Genomic DNA, 27,719 nt, shown 5'->3' with positions numbered 1-27,719 from the left:
CATCTCCACCAGGAAACCCATCAGTTCTACCTTCAGCTACAGATGGTCCCTGACTTAAGATGGTTCCACCTAGTGCTTTTTTGACTGCATGATAACACAAAAGTGATAACGTGAATAAAGACTATACTTCGGATTTTTATCTTTTCCTGGGCAGTTGGTAAACCTGGTACCATTTGCCTTCTTGATGCTGGGCAGCCGGTGAGCTGCAGCCCCCAGCCAGCCATGCGGTCATGAGGGGAAGGCAGATGACCCCAGAGTGTCCTGTGTTGCTAAGGCGGTGAGGTCAGAAGCTTACATGTGAAATGCATTTTCAACTTGGGCTATTTCAACTTATGGGGGGTTTATCAAGAGGCACCCCATCATGAGTCAAGAAGCACCTGTATATCAAGATTGCATCTCACTCGCCACCTCCAGCGCTCCAATTTCTCCTGTCCAGGTAACCATCATCTCTATCTGGACTATTTCAATGGCCTCGTAACAGGTCCCCTGAGTCCAACTTTTCCTGCCTGCATTTGATTCTCTGCTTTAAGTCAACTACAGCTCTGCTGGAATTCTTCATGTTTCCACATCTCAAACAGGGAAAAGTCAATTTCTTTCACTGGCCCTAAAGGCCCTGCATGATCAAACACAGTGATCTCTCTCATTTCCAACTCCCTGTCTACCACAGGCACGCTTTTCCTCCAGCCACTTGGATCTCCCTCCTGTTCCTAAGGCACCCCAGGGCTCTTTTGTATATGCTATCCCCTCTGCTGGAACATTCATCCCCTATCTCCATGGACTGAGCCCAGGCTTAGTCCTTCCCATTGGGCTGCTTTGCTGTTCCCTGCCCACCCCGTTGTCAACTGCACACTCTCCAAGCCTTCCCCTGCTGTGATATCCCTGTTGGACTTGTCCCCAACTGTCACACACGAGTTTTCTACCATAGAATGCCAGCTGGACCAGGGCAGGGGTCTTGGGTAACCCTCGCTGCTCTATCCCCAGCACCCATAGGAATGCCTGACTCCACACAAGCCTTCAATAAACACCTGGTGAGTGAGGTGAACAGATCTAAAAGGAGAGTGGACTGAAGGAGTTTCAATTTGATTTGGAAAAAATTTTATAAATGTGACCTTCTATGCACAAAAATGTCATGGAGGATTTCACACCAGACACATTCATTGCATTGACATTAAAATGCAATGGAGCTACAGATGATATTCATATTTTTCTCTCTCTCTCTCCATCTATTGTTTAATTCATCTACAATAAATATATTATTCATGTAATGGGTTTGTTAAAACTGCTGCTTACTATCAATTATGAGGTGCTCAGAAGGCAACACTAAAGGTCACAAACGTCCCTCAAACCGAGCATTTCCACAGCTGCCTAGGATGCTGGACACTGGCAGTGCTGCCGTCTCCTCCTCATCAGGGTGCCCTTGATGTGCACAAAGTGGGCTAGCTTCTAACTGTATGTGACAAAGAAGCACCTGAGTGTTTGAACCAGAAAAGCTGCTGTTGACAGAAAGCCAGATATGCATGAAGGCTCAATAAATGCCAACTTGCTGGGCACCCTGGTTAGGGTATCAAGGGGTTGGGGGAGGGGCTAGATCACTGCTTTCACCCATGCATAGACCTCATGTATCTCATTGAACTTTGTGACCAACCAAATATTTTCATGTGTATTGTGTGACTCAATCCTTACAATAGCTTCGTATGTGTTCCTTTCTTCAAGGGAGCTTCGAGGGACAAGTACTTTGTGCAAGATCCCACAGCTAGCAGGTGCCTGCAGAACTTCCTTCTGCCTGTGCCCCTACCCCAGTGCCACCTGCCTCTAGGTAAACACTCCTCCGGAAACAGCCAGGAAGGAAAGAGGAGTTTGCTCAGAAACCTTCCCTAAGAGGAGTGGCATGGGGGGGAGGGGGTGTTTGTGAATGACTAAACCCTTGAGGTACTTAGGGGAAACTGAGGTGGAGGTGGAGAAGTGCAATAAGGGGTCCTTCTAGGAAAAGAGACGCCATGGCTCCATTATCTTAGTGTCCACAGGGAAGAGAACTCTCTTTGGGGGCGAAAAAAAAAGACCTTAGTAAATGGTTGTGGTTGGATCTGGAAAGTCTTCCAAAGGCTCCTGGGCTGAAGGTTGGTCCCCAAGGCAGCAATGGGCAGAGGTGGAGTACTGGGGAAATGATCTCATCAGTGTATTAATCCAGTGAGGGATTCATAATTTAAAAAGGACTATTGGGAGGTGGCAGAAACTATAGGGAGGTGGGACCTAGTAGAACGCAGTAGGTCCTTGGGGGCCATATCTTTTCCCCAGTCCTCTCTTCTCTTTCTGCTTCCTGGCTGCCAGGAAGTGAGCAGCTCTGCTCTGCCACGCCCTTCTGCCATGATGTTTCTGCCTCACCACAGGCCCATAGCAATGGACCCAGCTGACCATGCACTGAAACCTCAGACGTTAAGCTAAATAAAACTTTTCCTCCTTTAAGTGATTTTTTCTTGGGTATTTTGTCACAGCAATGAAAAGCTTGACTAACACATAGATGCTGGGATGGAATGTAAGGCCTTGAAGTCTAAAGCTATTCCATAGTAAAAATATATATATGGGCACTTTGTTTTATCTTTAAGGTGTCTGGAAAGAAAACGAAGGAGCAGAGGAGGGCAAGATGGAGGAGGTTGGGATGTGGGGAATGTAGTGTGAAGCAGCCAGCCATGAAGGATCAGAGAGGCTCCTCTGCTGGATTCTTGAGGTTATGTTACTCCTACACAATTCCATTCTCACCTTCTACCCTGTCCCTTTCACTCCATCAATAATTGGCATATTCTGCTCAGCTTCTGAATACTTCGTATGAGGACTTTGATAAACTTGATGAAAGCCATGGCTTGCAAGCTTGCAGATCAGGGCTGCACACCTGCAGGGGCAGCCAGCCTGGGGGAGACAGAGGAGCAAGGGTCCAGCCTCACAGTCTCAACACTGCTTCCCCTTCTTCTTGCCCTGTCAGGACCATAACTGCTTCTCATGGTGGCTACTTTCTGAGCAATTCACCTTTCCCAGGGTTGGTTTCCTTAACCCTGCCCACCCCTCTCTCAAATTCTTCGCTACACCTCTTTGAGTGCGCCCCCTGTGTCCGCTGGACCCCTTGATAACACAACACAGAACTGCCCTGGGTCCCTTTGCCTCCTTTGGTAGCCCCTGAGACATTGCTGAGGAATCTGAGTCCCAGAAGCATAATTTGCAGCCATTGACTTAGGCGCAGGTGATCTGCACCACTGTCCAGGTGCCTGTCTGCCAGCTCTGAGGCATCATCCCTCCGTGTAGCCTAAGGGACCTGGGTCCTCCCTTCCTCCCAATGGCGCCCAGGCCACCCACTTCCTGGATCTCTGGAAGCATCCCTGGAGAGAGTTGCACAGTTGATCTTCCAGGATCCTCTTTTCCTTTTACTCTCACACTTTCCCAACCTGAACAGCATCCTGGAGGAGCTAAGTTATGGAGAGGAAGAGAGCTTTGTCTTTGCCTTGGGCAACTTCAGCAAAGGGGCCTCCCGCTGCAGCTGCCCTGTGCATGGTGCTCTCCACCTGTAGCAGACCTGGGGACAGACTGTCCTCACCCACCACTCGGCACCACAGGAGTTCTGCTTTGCCATCTTGTTCCTGCCCGCAAGAGGTCTGAAGGGTCTGCTGAGTAGAAACCACAGATTCTTCCACTGTCCTCTGCACTGTAGCAGGAAGCTCCAGTGTACTTATAGCACACGTGCATACTCATGAAATGAGGATTTTAATCACTGGGAAGGGAATGAAAGGCTGTGTCCGCGTTTCCATGGTGAGTGCCGTCTTTCAGGGATTTATCATCCCAGCTGTAAAAATATGCTTTATGCTAGAATTTGGCAACACTAAACCTTCGTCACTTAAAATCTATATATTATTAAAGATTCCACTTTCAATCAAATCGGGAACGTGACTCTGTAAAAATGGCACAGAATAGCCCTCTGCCCCTCAAGGCTGGCAACTGCTGTCTGTCATGCTCCCTGCCAAACCAGCTCAGCACTGAGAAGTGGCAGTTGGATCTTTCCAGAGGCTTCTTTGTGTTCTGGGATGGTTACAATGAGGAAGAGGGCCTGGTTCTTTGTGGGGACAAAATGGGGGTCCTTGTGGGGTCCATCCTGTGGGCCTGCAGTTGGCTCCTCTCTGAGCACCAGCTCACATGTTCCTCCCACATCCCAGGGTGTGTCGACAGAACCACTCAGCATGCTTAGCCCCTTGGCTCATGGTGCTGAGGCTGCTGCAGATGTCACCAGGGAAGAAACCCAGGGCTAGTTGACTTCTCCTGGTTTCATCTTGCAACATGAGCTCCTGTGGTCTGAGGAGAATAAAGGCAACCTTGTCACATCAGCCAAAACCAAAAGCAAAATGGGACCCAATTTGAGACTTTGTCACATTGCCCCAAAGCCACCTCTGCTTGCCTTTGAGTAAGATGAAATTTGCAGAAACTTTGGTGTGTCCTTTATTTCATATAGTGTTTTGGGGATGGAAGGAGGCTCTGGACAATAAAAAAGTAATGGTAAGAGCAGCATATCAACTTTTTGTGAGTTGAAACAATGAGTCCTTAGGTTGGGCTTAGGGTTTCTCAAAAAGTCCCATCCACAGAGCATTGACACAAAAGAATCTGGCAAAAAATTTAAAACAAAGACTTAGGGAAAGGGTGTCTATAGGAAACTTTGAAAGGCTTTGGCGTATTCCTGGGAATCTAGAAGGCCACAAGCATATCCAGGACTATGCACATGCCTGGGGAATAAAATGAGAAAGAGTGAGAGAAAACCCCATTTTTCCCTCTGGCTCACTTGAGGCCCTGCACAAGAGGAAGGGGAAGTGAAGGCAGACTGGAGAACAGCTTAGCATTGAGGGCATGTCTCGGCACACACCCAGCTCCTGGGCAAGTGTGGAAGATTATGGGTTCAACACATTCCAGGTAATTGCTGTGCACGCATTAGCTAGCAACTAAGCTGCCTGAGCAGACACTGAAGTGTGTGGCCACACACTCAGTGTCTGCCTGAGTACAGAGTGTGCATAAGTCATCCATGAAAATTGCCAACTGGTAGCAACAAAAGCAATAGCCACAACAAGAATCCCCAATGAGGGAGGAATCTGATTTTCCATATCTGTTACATATTCTCTAAAATATCCAGTATTCAGCAAAAATGATGAGACATGGGAAGAAAGTAAAAGGCGAAAGAAAATGATCAAGAGAAACTTTCCATAAAGAAGGCCATATACTGGATTATTAAACAAGATTTAGACCAGATATTATAAATATGTTCAAAAACATGTCTAAAGGATTAAAGGGAAATGTTGTGATAATATCCCTATAGATAATTACAGTCAAGAAATGGAAGTTATAAAAAAGAACCAAATGGAAATTCTGGAGTTGAAAATAGCTGAAATGACACATTCATGAGAGGGACTGAAGAGCATATTTGAACTAGAAAGGAAAAAAAAAAAACGAGTGCACTTTAAGTTCATTGTGATTCCATTTTGATAGAGATAGAAAAAAGAATGAAGAGAAATAAATAGAGCTTCTGAAACCCATAGGAGTCCATCAAGTGTACCAACATGCATAAATAGGCCCAGAAAGAGAGGAAAATGAGAAAGTGATGGAATTTTGAAAAAATAGTGCCTAACATCTTCTCAAATTCAATGAAAAACATTTAATTTACACATCCAAAAAGCCCAATGAAATTCAAGTAAGATAAACATAAGTCAGCATACACCAAGTCATATCACCGTCAAAATGTCAGGAGTCAAAAACGGAGAAACTCTTGAAAACAGCAAAAGAAAACTTACTGGCCACATATAAATGGTTCATGATATTAATAATGGACTTATCAGAAGTGGAGGTCAGAAGGCGTGTGATGATCTATTCAAAGTGCTAACAGAGAAAGACTATCAAGTAAGCATTCTGCAATCAGCAATGCTATCCTTCAAAAATGAAAGAGAAACCAAGCTATTTCAGATAGCAAGAGCTGAGAAAACTTGCTGCTGGCACATCTGCCTTATAAGAAATACTGAAAGGAGTCTTTTGGGCTGGAATGAAGGTGAGGCTATTGATGGTGATCCAAATAAAGAAGAGCGAGCACCAGTAAAGGTCACTACTTAGTCAAATATGACAGTAAGTTTCTACTTTGCTAACTCTTCCTACTTCTGATTTAAAAGACAACTGCCTAAAGAGGGTCAAGGTACATCATGTACAAAGATATGATTGTATGACAATAACAGCACACAAGGAGTTGCAACTATATTTGAGCAAGGTTTCTGTATACTATTGACTTTTAGTTGGTATTAATTCTAACTAGATTGTTCTAAATTAAGTTCCTTTTTTCCAATTTCCCATTTTATTGGTGCATTTATCCTTGTACACACTGATGGGATTTGTTGTTACATATTCATACATGCACACAATATACAAAGTAACAATATAATTTGGTCAATATCACTCCCAGCACTCTCTCCCTCCCTCCCTCCAACCTCACTTTCTCTGTTGACCCCCACTTCGATTTTCATTAGTTCTGCTCCATCTTTTTTTTCTTTTTTCCTCTCTAGTTTCTACATATAAAACATATGACCCTCAACCTTCTAAGTTTAACTTATTTTGCTTAACATAATAATGGTCTCTAGTCCCACCCATTTTCTGCAAATGCCATAATTTTCATTTTTCTTTATAGCTGAATAAACTCCATTGTGCCTATATAACACATTTTCTTTATCCATTCATCTGTTGATGGACACCTAGGCTGGTTCCATCGTTTGGTTATTGTACTATAAACATGGGTATGCTTGTATCACTGTGGTATGATGACTTTAACTCTTCAGGATAAATACCAAGGAGTGGTGTAGCTGGGGTCATATGGTGGTTCCATGCTTACCCTTTGAGGGGACTTCCATATTGATTTCCATAGTACTCGTACTAATTAGCAGTCCCACCAACAGTGTAAAAGTCTTCCTTTTTCTCTACATTTTTTCCAGCATTTATTATTATTTGTATCTTGATGATTACCATTCTACTGGTGTGAGATGAAATCTCAGTGTAGTTTTTGAGTTGCATTTCCCTAATGATGTTGAACATTTTTCCATTAATTTGTTGGCCATTTTTATTTCTTTTGAGAAATGTCTGTTTAATTCATTTGCCCATTTATTAATTGGGTTATTTGATTTTTTTGGTAGAAAGTTTGAGTTCTTTATATATTCTAGATATTAATCCTATGTCAGAAGAGTAGCTAGCAAAGATTTTCTCCCATCCTGTAGGTTCTCTCTTCTTCACATTCCTAAATTGTTTCCTCTGCTGTGCAGAAGCTTTTAAATTGATGCCATTCCATTTCTTAACTCTTGGCCAGATTTCCTGAGCTATAGAGGTTCTATTGAAGAAAGTCATTGCCTGTGCCTATATGCTGGAGTGATGACCCTATGTTTTTTTCTTAGGAGTTTTATAGTTTCTGATCTAATCCCTAAGTCTTTGATCCATTTTGAGCTGATACTTGTGCAGGTTTACATTAAATGTAAATGAATCAATACTTCAATTAAAAGACAGATTGGCAGAGTGGAGTTTTTAGAAAACATGCTTTAACATTTCAGATTCATAGATAAAAATAGGTTGGAAGTAAATAGGTAGAGAATGATGTACTACACTAACAAAAATTAAAGAGAGGCTATACAAACAATGGCTGGGATAGATTTTAAGGCAAAAATTGTTACTAAAGACAAATGTTCACCCCATTGAAAAGTTTTAACAATTATTTGTGCATCTAGTAACAACACATTAAAATACTTGAAGCAAAAACAAAGTTGAAGGGGAGGAATAACTCAAAATTAATAACTGGAGACATCAACATTGCACTTTCAATAAGCGATAGAACTAAGTAGATATCACAAAAGAAAGACTTGATCAACACCAAAAACCAAGTAACCTCAGAAGCAGCTGTAGGACATCCCAACCAACAATCTCAGAGTTCACGTTCTTCTCAAGCGCACATGTAGCATTCTTTAAGATAGAAACATTGGTAAGCCACAAGCAGACCTTAGAAAATGGAGACAGATTGAAAGGAACATATTTTCCAGCTACAAAGAAATTACATTTGGAATAAATAGAAGAGAATTTCATAAATTCATAAATATGTGGAAACTAAACAATATACTCTTTAAATAACCAATGGGTCAAAAAAGAAAACTGTAGGGAAATTTAAAAATACATTGAGATAAAAATGAAAACAGCATACCAACACTTATCAGACAAAGCTAAAGCAGTGCTTAGAGGAAAATTTACATCTACATTAAAAGAAAGAACATGAATCTATAACCTGACATTATACCTTAAGTTCCTAGAAAAAGAAGAGAAACATAAACAATATAAGCATCAAAAATACATAGTAAAGATTAGAATGGAAATAGGTTAGGGAAAAAATAGAAAAAAAAATTAAAACTTTTTTTTTAAATCAACAAAATCGACAAATCCTTGCTGAAGTGACTGAAAAAGGGAGAAGACATAGTTACCAAAATCAGGGGATCTCATTATGAACCTTACAAAAACAAGGGGTTTAGAAGGGATTATTATGAACAAATATGTACCAAAAAGTTCACCTAGATGCAATGAATAAATTCCTAGAAAGACACAAACTATTATCAGAAGAAGTAGACATTCTGAGTAGATCTCTGATAGGTATTGAGATTGAAATAGTAATTTAAAATCCTCCTCAGGAGGTTTCAAGATGGCGGCCTAGAGGGTGGCTGCATTTCATGTTGCTCCAGGACTCAGGATTCAAAAGAGGAGATATTGAGACACTTGGGACCAACTCAAGCAGCCGGGTGACTCTCACCCGTTGGGAAGGTGTCCCGGATGGGACGGTGGTCCCGGAACGCAGGAAACTTGGTGAAGTAGAGCTGCCGGCGAGACGCCCCCTCCCCCCGCTGGAGCAGTGAACTCGGACAACTGGGAGCGCCGTAAAGGAGGCCGCTCAGCACAGCGCTGGGACTCGGAAGCAACCACTGGGCTCCCGCGGCTGCCCAGGGGAGGAGTGGCGAGGAGAGCTGTGTGGACTCAGGACACCAGGGCCTGCCCTGAGGAGGAGGAGGAGCAGCGTGGCCGCTTGTATTCGGAGTGACTGCACCAGAGCTACAGGCGGTTGCCAGAGGAGAAGCTGCGCGGCAAGCAGTTTGGACTCAGAATGATGCTTCTGAACACCGGGGCCTGCCCTGAGGACGAGGAGGAGGAAGAGGAGCGCGGCCGCTTGGATTCAGAGTGACTACACCAGAGCTACAGGCGGTTGCCAGAGGAGGGGCTGCGTGGCGAGCTGTTTGGACTCAGACCACTTCTGAACCCCGGGGCCTGCCCGGAGGACTAGGAGGAGGAGGAGGAGGAGCGCGGTGGGTCGTTTGGACTCGCAGTGACTGCATTAGCGCTCCAGGCGGCTGCTCAGAGGAGGAAGGCGAGTGGTGAGTTGTTTGGACTTAAAGTGACAGCGCCTGAACACAGGGGGGCTGCCTGGAGGAGAAGCGTGGTGGGTCGCTTGGTCTTGAGTGGCAGCACCAGAGCTCCGGGCGGTTGACCAGAGGACCTGTGCAGCGGGTCACGTGGATTCAGAGCCACTCAGAGCGACCGCTCCTGAACACCCGGGGGGTTATCTGGAGAAGGAGGAGGAACGGGGAGGGTCACTTCTACTTGGAGTGTTTGATTGCCCAGGGCTATGGGTGGTTGGTGGGAGGTGGAGGCACGCAGTGAGTTTCTTGGACTCCTAGTGACCGCACCGGAATACTGGGCGGCTGTCTGGAGGAAGAGGCGTGTGGCGGGTCTCTGGGACTCAGAGCGATTGTACAGGGCCCCAGGTGGCTGCTCAGAGGAGGGGCCGCATAGCCAGGTGATTAGGTGCAGAGCAGGGTCCCAGGATCTAGGAGGCTTCTTGGTGGAAGAGCCGCACACAGACAGGCTTAGGGTGGAGCGAAGGTTCCAGGCCTGCGGGCAGATTCTCTGAGGAGGGGCAGCCTAAGGAGATTCATCTGCGAAGGGTGAGGCTCCCAGGCCCAGGAGGTAGGGCCGGGCCCCTGGGAACTTTGCAGAGGAAGGCAGCCCAGCCCAGGTGGTAGCTGTAAATTGAGGGGAACCTCTAGGAGGAAACTGACCAGCGAGACCTCCCCACCGGGTGAGTCATCCCTGCCGGGTGAGGTTTCCCCACAAGGACGGTAAAACCAGAGACTCAGGCCCAAACAGGCCTTGCCTCAGCCCGCAGCCTCGGTCCCCTTTGGATGACCATTGGTCAACAAGTGGAGGCACCTCTGCCCACTAGCAGGGATTATACCCCACCTGAAGGCCACCACTCCTAGAGAGGCAGCTTCCTTGTGGAGCACCGCATTATCAACTTCCTCCAAGACTTCAGCCTACTGAAGGCTAAGGGGGGATATATATAGAAATCTTCAGGGACATTGTAAGTCAATAGAGGAAATCTGCAATATCTCAGCGGTCCACTGATACCTGAACAATATGAGAAAACAAGGAAGAAAATGCTGCAAACAAATCTAGATGTTACATCAATAAAACCCAATGACAGCATGGCAGAAGAAATGACAGAAAAGGAGTTCAGAATGTACATAATTAAAATGATCAGAGAAGCAAATGATGAGATGAAAGAGCAAATGCACGCACTGAATGATGAGATGAAAGAGCAAATGCAAGCATTGAATGATTGCACCAATCAACAGTTAAAAGAGCAAATACAGGAAGCAAAAGATCATTTCAATAAAGAGTTAGAGATATTGAAAAAAAACCAAACAGAAATCCTTGACATGAAGGAAACAATAAACCAAATTAAGAACTCCATAGAAAGCATATCCAATAGGATAGAACACCTGGAAGACAGAACCTCAGACATTGAAGACAAAATATTTACCCTTGAAAACAAAGTTGAACAAACAGAGAAGATGGTAAGAAATCATGAACAGAATCTACAAGAACTATGGGATATCATGAAAAGGCCAAATTTAAGAATTATTGGGATTGAGGAAGGCCTAGAGAAACAAGCCAAAGGAATGAACAATTTATTCAATGAAATAATATCAGAAAATTTCCCAAATCTGAAGAATGAAATGGAAAATCAAGTTCAAGAGGCTTATAGGACTCCAAATAAAATCCTCCTCAAAGAGAAGCTGAGGCCCATCTAACTTCATTAGTCAATTCTACCAAATATTTAAAAAAAGAATCTGTAACAATCTTTCCCACAACCTCTTCCAGAAACTAGGAGGGAACATTTCCTTGTTTATCAAATGAAACTAGTATTAACCTGATACAAAAACTCCCTTATGTAGTTTCAATGCAGTCTCTATCAAAGCCCCAGCTTATTTTGTAGAAACTGACAAGCTGATCCTAAAATTTATATGAAAATACAAAGAGCCCATAATAATCAAAGTAATCTTGAATACAATAAAGAAGTTGGAGGACTTACATGTCCTGGTTTCAAAAACTAATGGGGAACTATAGTAATCAAGATGGTGTGGTACTGGGGAAGGATAGACAATGAGATCCATGAAATATAGTTGAGAGTCTAGAGATACACTCTAATCTTTATGGTCAAACAATCTTTATCAAGAGTTCCAAGACAATACATTGGGTAAGAATAGTCTTTTCCACTAATGATCCTGGGACAACTAGATAACCATAGGCAAAAAAATGAATTTAGAACTTGGCTTCACTTATGCAAAAAGTAACTCAAAATGAACAACAAACCTAAATGTAACAGCTAAAACAATAACTTGCTAAGGATAAAATAGGAGTAAACCTCACTGACTTTCAGGTAGACAATGGTTTCTTTTGTATGAAACCAAAAACACAATGAATAAAAGTAAAAATAGGTCATTGTATTTCATCAAAATTAGTTTTTTTTTTTTTCATCAAGAGAGGAAAAAACAGGAGTCGGTGACATTGCTCAGTGGTACAGCGCTTGTCTAACATGCACGATGAGGCCCCAGGTTTGATCCCCAGTACTACAAAATAAAAGAAAAAGGGAGAGAACCCACAACATGGGAGAAAATATTTGCCAATTATTCATCTGATAAGGGACTTATATTCACAATATATAGGAATTCTCGCAACTCAATAGTAAAATGACAAACCAGTTGAGAGAAGCAAAAGATCTGACAAACATTTACCCAAAGAAAATATACAAAGGACCAACAAACACATGAAGCAATGCTCACCACTGTGAGCCATCAGAGAGGTGTAAATAAAACCACATGCACCAGGATGCATGCACCAGGAGGGCTACAATAAAAACACACATCGCAGATGTCAGCGAGAATGTGGAGAAACTGGCATGTCACACGTGAGAACCTCTAGTAGCTGCTTTGGAAGTTGGGCAGTTCCTCCAAAAGCTGAACCAACAGTTTCCATGTGACCCATCTAATTCTGGTGTTGAAAAGGTACGTTCGCCCAAAAACTTGTATGGGAATGTCCATAGTAGCAGCATCTAATATCCCAAAAATTAATATTTATATTATACAAGAAATGGAAACACCCTACTGTCTGTAAACTGATGAATGGATAAACAATGTGTTATATCCATGTGATGGAATATTATCCATTAGGAAAAAGGACTGAAGCACTAATCCATGTTACAACATGGAAGAACCTTGAAAACATTGAAGGCAAGAAGCCAGACACAAAAAATCCACAGGAAACATTCAGAATAAACAAATTCACAGAGACAGAAAATAGATGAGTCATAGCCTGGGGCTGGGAGAAGGGGAAGAATCGGGGAGAGTTGCTGTAGGGCATGGGTTCCTTTTTTGTGTGATAAAAATGCTCTAAAAGTAGATTAAGGTCATGGTCATGAATATCCTAAAAATGATTGAATTTAACATTTTAAGTGGATGATTTATGTCTCTGTTTAAGATAGAGGCAAAAGATTTGGTAGACGTTTATCCAAAGAAAATATACAAATGGTCAAAAAACACATGAAAAAATGCTTACCATTGTTAGCCTTTAGAGAAGTGTAAATAAAATCATATGGATGTCAATAAGACTGTTCAAAATAATAAGAAATTAGTTAGAAGTATTATGGTAAAAGTATACAATGGATTATTTTGTAGCTACTTAAATTGCCGATGTGATTGGTATACCTTGATATGGATACACGTACAGTAAACAGGGAGGGAGAAGGTTGTAATTATAACATGTTCTCAATTTTGTAGAGATAAACAAAATATGCCTGTGTATATACAGCAAGTGAAATTTGGAAGGATATATATTAAAATAATTATTATCATGAGTACCTCATGATAAACTATTCTTTTTCAAATTTTTTAATCTGAAGTAATAAAATCATATGAAATCAAAACCCAAATCTCTGTAAAACTATCTCCCTCCAAGCCACCCAGCTCTTCCCAGAGAACAGCCAGTGTTACCAGCTGCCTGAGCATCCTTTGGGGGAAGGTGACACAGTTGGCAGGTGTCCTTCACACTGCCCACAGCCTCCTTTTGTCATTTAGCCCTGAGTTATTTTTCAGTATGGAGATTCTTAAGAAAACTTGGAAAGGAACCACCATTGACCCAGCTATCCCACTCCTAAGTTTATACCCAAAGGACTTAAACTCAGCATACTACAGTGACACAGCCACATCAATTCACAATAGCTGAATTATGGAACCAACCTAGATGCCCTTCAACAGATGAATGGATTAAAAAAAATGTAGTACATACACACAACAGAATATTACTCTGTCTTAAAGAGAATGAAATGATGGCATTTGCAGATAAATGGATGGAATTGGAGAATATCATGCTAAGTGAAATAAGCCAATCCCCAAAAACCAAAGGCCAAATATTTTCTCTAACAAATGGATGCTGATCCATAGTGGGGGGTGGGTAGGGAAGAATGAAGGAACTTTGGATTGTGCAGAGGGGAGTGAGGGGAGGGGTGGGGTGGGTGGGGATGGGAAGGATGGTAGATTGAGACAGTACCCTATATACATATATGAAAAAAAAATTTAAAATATTTATCATTGTCAAAAATAAGTTAATGAAAAAAATAAATAAAAGTTAAAAAAAAAGAATCCTTACTTTTTTTTTTTTTTTAATGGTCAAATAGTTTTCCATTCTAGAGATGTACCACTTGCAAGATTACTCACACTTAACTTGTTTTTGCATCTGGCAGGTATTTTCTGTAATTAGAAAGACATGTAACTATTTTCCCCTAAAGAAGTACTGAGGATTCAGATCTGAGAAGAGTGCACCCCCCACCCCAAGGAGGGTGGGGACATCTCTTTGCAGAGCAGGTTGCAAAAGCAGACTAAGAAAGTCCAGCAATGACAAGAAGAGAAAGCAGTGTCTCTATTGTGGGGAGGGACCCAGGAGAGACGCTGGAGCTGAGAAAGGAGTCACCAAAGCATTTAAGAATCGCTCCTTTCCCCTTTTTTCACTGTTTGCACTTTGCTGGACAATGGAACTGGAATTGATTTCCAAGGGCTGCTGCTGGCCTTAACTTGCTCACAGCAGGCCTTCCCTCCTCATCCAGTCCTATGCCCAGGGTGCCGAGATGCCCAAGAGCCCCCTGGAAACTTTATATTCTGCAGAGCTTCCTGGACCATTTTGCAGAAACCTTAGAAACTACCTGGGTTTGATGCCAGCTTTCTCCTTCCTAGTTGTACGACCTTGAGCAAGTTACTCAGTCTTTCTGTGCCGGTTTCCTATCTCACTAGCCAGAAGTCGAAGAATATTCAGCTGCTGTCATTGTCATCCCTGTTATTGGGGGAAGGCTCCCAGGTGACACTCCATGGGTTGGCTGCACACAGTCCTTTGGGGAGCAGAGAGAAGCCAATTGTGTGCAGAGAAGAGTTAAAGGAATGGTGGAGCGGAGGGCCCTTTCTCCTGGGCACTTGTTCATGCCCTGGGTCCCTCCCGCCCTCAGCCTCTGGAAGGCGCTTCCTGCTGGTCCTGCCTGCTCCAGCTTGGAGGCTGCTGGCTGCTCAGTGAGTTGGGCTGGGAAAGAGGAAGGAACAGATCCTTGTTGTGGCTCCTGCTGTGCAAAGGCCCGCTGCTGGCCACGTCCTGCACCTTGATTTTATTTATTTATTTTTAACTGCTTACTTAATCAAAACAAATCCAGAGGCTGCAGGCCTGGTGGATTCCCTACAGCTGCCCAGTGTCCCTCCTCAGGGGCTCTCCTCTTCCCTGCTCTCCTCTCTCACTCCACTTTGCCTCCTTCCACTCTGCCAGAACCTTGCCTCCATGACCTTTCACAGAGCTGGCCCCTGGCTGACCACTGCGTGGGGCCTGCCTTAGTTCTGCAAGTACATGCTTCTCTGTCTCTCTGCCATCAAGCTGGTTTTTAAAAATATTCTTATCTCTTAAGCTTCCTGATACTCTGGGGCCATTGAACCCCTGGGTCAGTGGCCTTGGAGGATCTGGTGAGAGCCATCCGCAGCCCTTCCTCTGGGCTGGACGTAAAGGAAACACTTGGTTTCCGGCATCCTGGGCCTATACCAGCATGCGGCCATGGTCACGGTTCAGCCTGCCTCCCTGGAACAGAATTTCTGATTAATAAATTTTCAAATAGGAAAAGGAAGTCATAAGAAGCAAGGTCCTGGCTGAGGAAGAAATTAAATTTCTGGAATTCCCAGAATAAGGACCAGGCATTTCTTCTCCAGGAGTTAATGCCCGAGTGGACTCAGAAGGAGGAACACATCTAGTCACGGCTCTCTCTGGGGCAGGGGCGTTTAGGGGTTCAAGAACCCATCATGTCAATTAAACAGCCCCAAGCCTGTGTAGGGAATTTCATCCACCCATCCTTAAGGGCTTCCTAAGCAGCAAATCTTTCCAGAAGCCCCCACTGAAAGGCAGGTGGGAACGGCTTCTCACTTTGGAGACAGAGATACCAAGCTGGGAAGCCACTTATCTAAAAGCATGAAATGCCAATGGCCATGAAGGAGAATGCCTTTCCAAGTTCCTGGCTGAGGCCACAGTTCTTTGATACTGACAAACCACTTATTTGAAACAACACTGACTAACAGCATTCATCAAGCAGCTTTTATAGGCTGGGCCTCCAGGAAGATGCTTTCCACAACTTGTCCCCACTGTCTTCTTTCATGTTGTTTCTACCACCATCCCAAACTGACCAATGAGGAAACTGAGGTTCAGAGAGGTTCCCTACCTCAGGTTACACAATTGGCAAATGAAGGAACTAAGGTGGTAACCTAGCTTTCTCCCCGCCAAAGCCACTGCCTTCTGATCTCCTCAGTTTAGCAACCAGATTGTAAAATGTGTCAACAACTTCAAAAATGTTCCTGCTCTTTGATCCAATAATACCACTTCTGCAAAGTAATCTCATGAAATACTTCTAATTGCAGAATAAGTGTCTTACAGTTCAACATGGCTAAGAACACACTGGCCTCATTTCTTCTCCAAATCCCACTGAAACCATGGAAGAGATAGAAATAAAAAGAGTGGTTGTGTGCCATCAGAGGAGTAGGGTCACTGTCCAGAAGATCAAGGAGTTTCTGGGAAATAGAAGATCAGTATAAGAACAGATGAATGATAAATGAAACAGAGACTGGAATGCTTCAGGGTTTGTACCCAATCATTGCTGAGTGAATTCCTGAAGCAAAGTTCTAGGCCAGGGGCAAGAGCAATAGGAGAAAGACCAAGTGGGGAACACACCACAGGATGCACAGCTGAGCTAGTTCTTTAGCCCTAAGTCCACAGAAACACCTCAGTCTGGCTCCTATCTCAGAAACTGCATTCCTTGCCAGAGGAATGGGATTGTCATATGGAGTAAGGGAATATCATCCAGCCACCAACTGCTCAGTCCCCATGCTCATCTATAATATCAACAGCCAGCCAGAGACTGAGAGGCATCAAAAACAACAAAAGAACTGATTCCAAGGAAGCAGAATTTACACCAAAAAAGTAAACTCCAAGTAGCTGAAAGAACCTCCTACAGATACTGAAGAGAAGATCACATCTATTTAAAAGTGAAGCCTCCATGGGAAAGAAATTAAACTCATGATTGACAACATATTTTTCAAAACTCAATAAACAGGCTGAATAGACAAATGAAAACTATATTAGCTAACTGGAAGATCAAGCTAAGGGATTCTCCCAAAAAGCATTAGGGAAAAAAAAAATGAAGAGATGCCATTTTAGGAATTCCTATAAGAAAGAACACATAGAATGACTAGGGGAAAAAGTTAAGAAGATATAGTAGAAGAAAATGATCTAGTACGGAAGAAAGATGTCAGATTGAAAAGAACTTATGGGGAGTTGAGCAAGGATACAAGGCTAGCTTCTAAAACTCAAGTTTTTTTTTTTTTAAAGGCAATAATCTAATAGAGGAATGAGTAAAGGGCATTCAAGTCATATAAGAGAATATGAATATTGCTAACAAATAGGTAAAAAAAAAGTTCAATCTTACACATCATTAGGGGAATGCAAATGATACTTTTCACCCATCAAATTGGCATAAATAAAATATACCCATCCTTCAAGCTTCCAGTGCTTGCTCACCAGGCAAGTACCAGAGTCTGGTCTGAGCTCTGTGTTGGGGACCTTTAGCTCACATGCCAGTCAGCATCTGCCTGGGTCCAGGCAGGGTACATGGTGTCCCTGCAGGACATTGCATTCAAGAGGTTGAGAACTCTTTCCAAAAGCCCAGCTTCAGCCAGTGCTCTCAGGAAGAGGAGAAACTTGACTTAAAGAGAGATTCTCATTTATTTATCAAGACATCTGAAAAACATTTTCCAAAATTCTCATTCTTCATAATAAGGGACATAAATGGAGTCACGCATCAGGAAAGCTGGAAAATGCTGCCTATTACAGACATATGTTAAGATATCAGAGGTGTGTAACCCATAGTGCAGACACTTGCTCAACTTAGGACTTTTCAGTCTTATTTGACTTTGGGACCCCTCCCATCTTTTCTCTAGTAAAAAGCAATAAACATCCTTGAGACCCCCTTTAGGAAAATGCTGCCTCTTCCCATATTCATCCAAATAGTAAGGGTACATGAATGACTCAAGGCAAGGTTTGCACAGGGACATGAGAAGAGGAGAGGGGGCCAATTTGCTTCCTGTCTTAAATGTTGGCCCTTTCCACAGGCCTCTGGTTCAGGGTTTAAACCTCTTGTAGGAGCAGTTTCACTAGGGGTTTGACTACACAACACCACCAAGTGATCCTACTGATTGAGCATGACAAGAGGTCAGGGGGGCAGACTGTGATTTCTTGCCTCCTGCAGGTATACACAGAGTGGATTTGGTCCCCTGAGGAGTCCCAGAGTGGATTTGGTCCGCTGAGGGTACCTGGAGGAGCGTGGCTGAGGTCCTGGGGCAGGTGCTAGTCTCTAGAGGGTCTGGAAGCAGTGACTGAGGTGGGGACCTGACTTTGAAGCAGGAGACAAAGATGTAGGAGTCTGGGGAAGAAAGCAAAAGACTCATCTCAAGAAAGGTCTGAGTAAACTGTGAGGGGGACACAGAGGTCCCCCATGGCAAGAGAAGCAAGGCCAGGGAAATGTGAGCCGTTCATTAATATGAACTCATCTACCCCTGCTCAGTGGGAAGTGGGAAGTGGGAAATGGGGCTGCTTTGAAAAGGTTGGCTGCAAGTCATTTTTTTTTTTTTTTTTTTTTTTTTTTTTTTTTTTTTTTGGTGGTGGTCTTGGAAATTGAACCCAGGACCTTGTCCATGCTAGGCAAGTACTCTACCAACTGAGCTATATTCCCAGGCCCAGCACCCCTTTCTTTCTTTTCTTTTTAAATAATTTTTATTTTTTTTTTTTTGAAGGAATGGTCCGTTTTACACACAGGTGGTTACCGAGCACTGGAAAAGTGGTTAGTCTGCATTGAGATGCACCATAAGTGCAAAACACACACCACATTTAAAATACCCTGTTACACACCAGAATTAAACTATCTCACTATAATTTTATATCGAGTAAATGTTGAGATGAAAATATTTTGGATTTATTGGGTTAACCAGAACATATTAAAATTAATCTTACCAGTTCCTTTTAATTTTTTTTTAAATGGGGCTACTGGAAAATTTCACATTAAATAGATGGCTCATGTTATTTCTACTGAATGGCATTGTGGGAGTTCTGCAGGAATCTGCTAGAAACAGTCCTTTGGTTTGAGGAAACAAGATATTGGACCCAGACTTGTGGGAGACTTTGAAGCAAAAGGAAGCTCAATTGTTTTGCATAAGAAAGTGGAAGAAAGGGAAAGAAAGCACGCTGGATGAAGATAGGCTCGTGTGGCACGCATCCGGGTCTCAGGGGAAAGAGGAAATGGAGACAGGGTGGGAGGAAGGTCTGGCAACATGGCTGTGGCCTGAGCCCAGGGAGACAGATGGCCCAGAAATAACTCCCTGAGGCAGTGCCAGCAGTGAATTTGCCACAAGTGAGTTCTGCTAAATCTTAAATGGGTTCCTGCTCTCTGCCGTAGTACCCCTCAGTTGTCCCCACACCCCGGGGACAGACTGTTTCGCACATGCCAAGGACTAGAGGCATCGTGTGGGCTAGGGGATCTGTGCTCATGCTCCCAATACTCAAGCAAAACAGGGCCTGGGGAGGATGGTGATGTGCAAAGCAATGGCCCCAGAACCAGAGGAGAGGGGACATTTGTAATGTGAGTGCCAGATGAGAATTTGGTCACTGTGAGGCAATACGACAGCCATCCTTGGAAGTATCTGGAGTGCTGGCTGGGATGTCCAAGGGGATTGAGATTTTCTTGCAACTTTTGAAAGGAAGGATCACATCTACAGCCTGGGGACACTGGGACCCAAAGCCACATTACACTGGATGTTGCAATGGCTTTGGAGTGGTGGGCAGCAGGCATCCTCATCCTTGGAAGAGTCTGGCAGTGCTGGGGAAGATGAAGAAGCAGAACATGAGTGATAAGAAAACCCACATTAGTAGTTGATATGGAAGGATTGCCAGCATAGGTCAGAGGATGATGTCCCTGGCTGGAGAGCTGTGCAGCTCCCCAGGCCCTGCCTGGGCCACCCATATCCATCTCCAAGATACTCTGGACCCTACTGGGAGGCTGACTTGCAAAGACCATACCCATGGGCCTTCTTGCCCTTGGACTTGTGGTAGGAGTTGGCCAATGGGGGCCTTACAGGAGACCCAGAGGACAGGAAAGGGAGCCAGGGTGGGGTTCACTCCCTGCCCCCTTCTGCAGTTCTCTCTCTCTTCTCCCTTCCTTCTTCCTCTGTCTCTCCATCTCTTTCTGTCTGACTGTCTGTCTGTCTGTCTCTGGCTCCCCCACAGTTATCAACCCTGAGGATCCACCATTTCTTACTGCCTCCCCCACGCCCTGCCCACACCCTTGTTATTGCTCTTTGGTTAAAGCCCTCCCCAGTTATCCAGCTCCTGTTGGACATTTGCTTCTTCCCCAGACCCTGACTGATCTGTGGAGTATACCATATGCTAACTTTTGTGTACTTAAGGGAGGTGGAAGAATGAAAATACTTATTTGAATTTGCATATAGAAATACTATAAGAATATGTAAGAAACTAATAAAAGTAGTTTACTTAAGGAAGAAAAGGGAGAGAACTGGTTGAACCAAGGGCAGAAGTGGAGACAGATTTCTCATTGTATCTAATTTATATTATTTTGATTTTTGACCAGGTGAATTATTATCTATCAAGAAAAATAAAAATGGAAAGAATGTTTTACCCTCAAATCTGATTATTTGGGAAATCAGTTTCACAATGTCCAGAACTTTTACCAAGGAAGCTCCCAATTTTCAGCCGGAAAAGCCACAGCACCCGGGGAGGCAGCTTTTCCAAGTTGGCTCTATGAAGGAGAGCCACAGCAGTGCCCATCTGCTTCTCTCCCTCCTCCTGCCCTCTGGGGGCTCTGGCCTCAGCTACCAGTATCCTAGAGTAGATGCCATGGAGTTTGTCAATTGGCCAGGAAAGATAGCAAAACTAAATTTCATAAGAAAGTCGACTGTGGGAAACCAGTGGAAGCTTCCCTGAGAAACAGCATCTCCAGCGAGACAGGCCATGGCATCGGTCATGGTCATGGTCATGGTCATGGTCATTCTAACCTTGAGAGGGACTGCTAAGTTCATGGGTTTTGCTACTGGAAGCTTCCAGAAGGCCCAGCAAGATCCCCTGCTTTGGTGGACTTGTCCTGTGAAAAGCCCCAGGCACATGGCCTGAGTCTGGAGAATGTTGCCCACCCCCACATACATGCATTGTGACTTATGTCCCCTGGGCCTCTGGTGGCAGTGACAGAACTTAGAACCACCCCAGGAGAGGCGTGAGCCTCAACCTCACATAAAGAGAACTTTGACCTTTGCCATTTCTCATGGGCTTTGTGAACTCATCAGAGGCAGCACAGCATGAGAACAAAGCAAGTATTCACACAGCTTAGCGCTCACTTCCTCATTAACCCTCCCAGTCACGATCACCAGGCAGGGAGAGGCCAAGTGTGATTATAGCCTTTTAGCCAGCACAGTTGGGGTAATGACTTGCCCTGTGTCATGCATGAGTCATGGGCACAGTGGGGTCTAACCTGATCTCTGGACCCTGGTGTGGCATTATATCCTCTCCCTGGGCAGCAGGAAGGGCGGGAGAGGGCACATGCTGCAGGCAGCTCAGCCCAAGAGGACATTCTTTCCTGGCTTGTGATGGGAAGGAAGACGTAGCAGACACAGAGATTGGTTGAGCAGTTACCTGAGCAATGTGACTTCAAATTCAAGGCAAAGGTCTTCCATGGGCCTGCCTGCTGTTATCCAAATGGATACCATTAGTAGTACCATTTGTTGGGTAGAATTCACAGCAGCATCACCAAAAGTCAGCTCTTGGTCCAAGACATTTGGGGATTTCTGGCCTAGTGATAGTGAAACATTGTCTCTGGTTCTTGGTAAAATGTTTCCATGTCTGTTCCTGCATTCATCAAGGTTAGTTCATCACCAGAGACAGGCCAGCGGCAGTTGGGAGACTCAGAGGTTTCTGTGGAGGGGTGGGCTCCACCCATCTGGGAGCAAACCAGAGAGCGGAAGGAATTGGTCCTGAGGCCAACGCTGTAGAGAGAGAGACAAAACGGGAAACACATTTTGCCTCCAAATGGTTTGTCTTGGGGGAGAAACTGTGCCTCACACCCACACCTGGCTCTGGGTAAAAGGCTCTCTCCACCTCCTCCACTTCTTGCCCTTTAACCTTGTACCAAGCAGTGAGTTAAGTCATTTTCACGTGTCTCACAGTTTGCAGATGAAAATCTGACAGAGAGGTAAATTGCCCATGTTTGCATAGCTGGGAGATGGTTGAGTTGGAATTTGAACTTCTGTCTGCCTGGAGCCAAATGTTCCTACTTCCCAGAACATTCCCACACATTTACCCACAGACCTGAACAAGTTGTGGGGAGGGAGAGAAAGGGGAATGAAGGGGGTCACTTTAGAAGCAGAGAGGAAACGCTGAGGTGGAGGCACGGGAAATCCTGATCATGTACACACACTGTAGGCACATAAACAGAGCTATTTTAAGGCCAAGGCTAGGATGAAGCCCAATGGAATTGCAAAAGCAAAATGTGTTTGTTTCTGTGGTTGGCTTTTATTTTTATTTTTTCTATGTGTTTTTGTATGTGGTTGGCTTTTAAAATACATTTTTCTTCATCAATTGGAGCCCTGGTGAACATCTGGGTGATCTTAAATTAAGCCTTCGATATTTAAAAAAATTATATCAGGTAACAGTAAATATACTTCAGGCTTTATGGCCAGAAGCCTCCTGTCCTCTGAGATCCTGCTCACCTTGGTCCCTCTTTTTAATACACTTGATGGAAAGAGATCCAGAGAAGAGGGGATAACACTGATAAAATGTGGCCAAACAAACCAGGAGGAAGTCAGGTCTAGCAGAAGTTGGTAGCAACAAACCCCTGCAAAACCAAGACCTGGATGGTCAGTTTGATGTGACTTCTGTGTACCCTGTGAGCTCTTTCTGCAAGGGAGCCATGGAAGGTTCTAGAAATTTATTTTCACTGGGGTTTTAGGACTCCCACTCCTCCTCAAAAGCTCTACAGGGAAATTTTCCATGCAAGTTGAGCCGGAAATGCCCACCAATTGCAGCAAATGTCTCTTCTAGCTCTGGCATGCTGGTGACCTTGAGCAAATGATTTCATATCTCTGGGTTTCTGTTTTCTTATCAGGAAGATGAGTGATGGGTTGTGATGGGATGCAGGGCACTTAGAACCGTCTGGACATGTGGAGCGCCTCACTGTTCTGCATTGTTCCTGCTTGCTCTGGCCCTGGAGATCATGCGGGCTGGGGCTGGGGATGGATCGCACACTTACTGTGTGTCTAAGGATTTCCACAGAGGATCTCCTTCAATGCCTTCTACAGTCCTGTCGGGACTGGAGCATTACAGTGGCGATTGGACTCTAGAGGGCATTAAAGAGAGGGTTAATCACCAAAGTTCATAGATAAGATGCCGAGTTCAGAGGTCAATGACTCTGCCGAAGGTGGCAGAGCTTGGGAACAAGGAGTCAGGGTTTGAACTCTCACTGACCCGACTCCGAACACTCTTCCCTGAGTCATGCCACAACCCCTCCCTGGGGCACGTCAGGCCTGGGTTCTGATTTCTGACACCTGCCCAGGCAGTTTGGCCATGGAAGTGCAGCCTTGGAGACAGGATCTGGGAAGCCAACCACACTCCTTGTGACTCCCGGGGTGGGTCTCTTGTGTCATTCACAATCCCAGTAGCTGGGCCTGCAGGAACAGCCAGGAATGTTACATAGAGGAAACTGAAAAGTGAGAACAAAATAAGAAGACTCAGGATCCTAGGCCCGGCACAGTCCAGCAGAAATCAGCCTATAACTTTGGCCTAGTCCTTCAATGCATCCTAGGAGAGCAGAATCCAGGGGCAGAGTGGGAGGAAGCCATGACAGAGCACCTGCCCCAGATGGCCCCCATGCCTGTGATCTCATTTCATCTCATGGTAACCCCATGAGGGAGGATGAATATGCATTTTATAGATGAGGTCACTGAAGCTCATTAAAGTAAAGCAAGATGCTCCAAGCCACACAGCTGCAGGAGTGTGCCTGTGGGTCTGGCCCAGACTCTGCTTCCTGTAACATCCCCCCTCATGGTGCAACAACACTGCTTGTATAATAGATGATATAGGAGGTGCCCTAGCTATGGCCGGCCTCCTTCCTAGGGGCTAAAGTCTAAATACAATTCAGAGGGATAGGGAAACTGAGGTGGGGCTGGAATTCTAGGAGGAAAGAGGTTGGGAAAGCATAGGAAAGAGAGGCAGAAACCTTAAGGGAAAGAGAAAGATAGAAATTAGGAAAATGGAAGGATTACAGAGATCCCCTTTTTGACTGTAGGGGCCAGTGAGAGGCAGCTGTAACGTGCAGCAAATCAAGTCCAAACTTGCTGCCTACTTGCAAAGCAATAGTACAAACCTGTTTATCCAGCATCTTCCTGTTCTGCATCTGATGCTTTAGAACTGGGTTGTCATCCCTCAAGAAAAGACTGCCTCCTGTCGTAGGAGGATGCTGGGATAGCTCTGGGAGCTCACTGGAGCTTAAACAGTCTCAGACTGGCACGAACATTTCACCTAGGACTCCCCAAATATGTTACCTGCAGCCACCTAAAACTGGAAAGCAACCCCTGCTCACCATCACCAAGAAAAGCACCCTAGAAAAATAGTTGAACTCTCAGAATTCAAAGTTGCTATTTTCCCTTTAAAAGGCCAGGTCAGGAAGGCCCTCTGATGTCATCATCAGATGATGATGCAGCCTGAAGGAGCCAGGTTACCTGGCTGGGCCCTTGGTCTGGTTTAGGGTTGAAAAGGAGAGGAGGGGAGTAGCCTGTCCTGTTCTTGCTACTAATATCTAGGCCTTGAGTTTTCTCTCTGCCTAATGGGAATGACAAGACCTTGCTGCCCTCCTCACAGGGAGCTGTGAAAAACATAAACCAGTGGTGTGTGACACTTTGAATCCATTAATCATTGTGGATACATTGAGAAGTTAAAATACAAATTTTAGGAAGACCAAGAAAGAGTCCCCAGACAGCCTTGATTGTTTGCAGTTTCAAAGACCAGAAATAACAGGATCCCTCTCCTTCTATCAGTACAAAGTGTTTCCAGAATGTGCTATAGAGCAATGACCCAACAATGAATATCGGCTGTTTTTGCTTGCCTGGTAGCCTATCTCCTTGTTTTTGGCAACAGTAGTCCATTTCCATTAGGGAATGTTTTCAGCATTGGTGGGAATTTAATCCAGACCCACCCCAACCCACCCCACAAAGTCAACTAGACTCCTCAGGAATGTCAGTCTTTGTGAAGCTACCCAGGGACAAAGGTCAGTTGATCTGATTTATGCCTCTGGGACTGCTGGGTGTCCTTCCCCTACATTTCTCTAGCTCAAGTCAACTTGAAACCTGGGTAATTTCTGTTGCTTATAGTCAAAAATCCTAACCTGAAGGGCAACGTTGTCCTTCCTCCAGGGTTCAGAGGTGGGGAAGCTCAGGAGAGAATCGGAGCTGTGGGGAAGTTTCCCAGATCATGGGGGTAGGGGTTGGGATACAGAAGTAGATCAGATTAGACCAGACCCCAGGAGGGAGCCTACAAACAGTGGCTGATGTTTTGAGTATGTAACACACACAAGCAAGCCATAGGGTTTGGGGTCTTCCTTTCTAAGCAACTATCCTGGACCCTCCTCTCTGTAACCCAAACCTGGGACCCAACATGCAAACCCTGGCTCACATTTCTACATTTGTCTTTGATTAGAACAACCCCAGGCTCTGGAATCAACTTGTCCAACTCCCTCGTTGTCTTTAGATGGAGAGAGTGAAGCCCAAAGAAGGCAGAAGCCACCTCTCAGTCAGAAGGCAAGATTGCTTTCTGTTTCTATCTGACCTTATCCCTGAAAGAACTTAGGAGACTTGAAGAGCTCCCTGGAGGGAGAATCAGGCTCTGGTGGGACCCTACTGTCCTCCCTTTGTCCCTGCTGGAGACTAGGAATGGCTCCTAGGAATGGGCTAGTTTGAGAGCAAGATCAGTGGGGCCCTGGAGGGGTGTTGAGGTCACCAAGACATACCTACTTACCTGAGTGAGTTAGTGTAATGGTCCAGCCCTAATGACCTTCCCACCTCACGGATCAGGTGCCAACAATAGATGAGGCTCTCTCAGGTCAGTCTTAACCCAGCCAGGATCCTCCCTGATGATGGTTGGGACAGGCAGCAACACAGTGACAAGTCTGGTCACACCCCAGGAGCAGGCCAAAGCTCAGATTTGGCGCTTTCAGTCACCGTGCAAGCAAACGGGGAAGCAGCTGGCTTCACTCACCTGGTATAGGGGTCCACGACCTCTGCCAGGTGACCCGTAGTCCCCCATCCATTCACCCTTGGCCACATTGAGAAAACTTTGGTGGTTCTGATCTTTTTCCTGCTTGTTCTTTTATAAAGGTGAAAAAAATGCCCCCAGCAAACTTCACACTAATAAACTTGCATTTAAAAAAAAAAGAATAAATAACTTATAGGCTGGAGAGTTTCTGATTTTAACACCATTTGTTGCCAATAGGTATGTTTGTGATAGAGATCCTTTTTATAGCCCGTGTGTTGTTATTCTAGCTGAAGTCAATCACCTGAGTGAGGAAAACAAACCGAAGCTTGACCTCAAAGTGCATGATACTTCAGGGTGTTCTGGGATCTTCAGTACATGATAGTGTAGCCCTCAACCCCAAAGAGAAGAACAGGCGAGGCCTCAGCACTCTGGAGGTATTCTCTGCTCCCTGCGCCCCAGGGTTAGGTCACCTAGGAGCCATCTGTGGGACCACCATGCATGCAACTGGCCCCAACCCAGTGACCACCCTGCATCCTGTTCTCACTGAGAAGGACACCTGCTCCCTTACCCCCATTTGGCTTATCATTGTCCCACACTGAGCCAGGGACAGAGCAAATCCTCAAGGAACACGTGGTAAACTAGTTGACTACTTGCCTGTCACCAGCCGGCAAGTGAACCCCACTGCACAGGAGGGCAGGAAGGCGAGGAGGGGCCTTGTGGCTGTGCTGCCTGGGAGCACCTCTCGGCTACTCCCTTGCCTGGCTAAGCAGCAGTCACCACGGGAAAGGTCATTTAACCTCTGTGTGCCTCAGGTCTCCTCAGGATGGTTGTGAGTTGGTGGATGGGAAGCTGTAAGAACCAGCCCTGGCACATAGCACAACGCGTCATCCTACTTCACCCAGAGGAAATGATGCCTGGAGTTTGAATAGCAGGCTTCTCCTGATCCTTCTGGCTTTCTTCTCCTGCACCACCTACCTTTCTGTGGTCCCAGGCTGTCCTGGGTGAGTACATGCCACCATCTGGAGTCTGGCTCCTCCTTTCCTTCAGCCCTAGTTCAGTTTAGTCCCCTGCCTGCTGCTACCTTAGCCAGGCCAGAGGAGTCCCACTGGGCTCCTGAGAGCCAGGCACAGGTGCAACTCTGCCCTAAACAACTGCATGACAAATAGCAAGTTATGCGACCTCTCTGTGCTTCCGTTTCCTCCTCTGCAGAATGGAGGTGAAGCACAGGCATTAGGAGCAGTAGCATGAGGCCTCAAATAAGGGCTATTAAGTTTTTGCTACTTTTATTATTAGTGTTATTATTGCCATGGGGGTTTTCTTAGCTTCTCCAGGGACCAGCTTCTCATCCTGCATGTCTGAGATGGCCTGCTAGATATCCATTCATTCACTGAACTCATCAAATGGTTACCAAGTGTTGACTATGCGCATAATAG

At 45.0% G+C, this 27,719-nt stretch overlaps 1 long non-coding RNA gene across 3 annotated transcripts in view; it reads right to left on the bottom strand.

Moving 5' to 3' along the window:
* The window catches only part of LOC306647369, a 56,350-nt gene extending 40,918 nt beyond the window's left edge, over positions 1 to 15,432 (bottom strand). For 2 of the 3 annotated variants that reach the window (XR_013760089.1, XR_013760090.1), the window contains exons 1-3: positions 14,615 to 15,432; positions 14,065 to 14,165; positions 12,976 to 13,027 (exon numbers count right to left, since the gene is read on the bottom strand). This is a non-coding gene — a long non-coding RNA (uncharacterized lncRNA). The remainder of the gene's footprint in view (positions 1 to 12,975; positions 13,028 to 14,064; positions 14,166 to 14,614) is intronic. The other variant, XR_013760091.1, reaches the window with a different exon arrangement.
* Positions 15,433 to 27,719: the final 12,287 nt, after the last annotated feature.

This window comes from Sciurus vulgaris (assembly GCF_902686455.1).
Source record: "Sciurus vulgaris genome assembly, chromosome: 16".
Lineage (NCBI taxonomy): Eukaryota > Metazoa > Chordata > Mammalia > Rodentia > Sciuridae > Sciurus > Sciurus vulgaris.
This window is presented reverse-complemented; position numbering and strand designations above follow the sequence as displayed.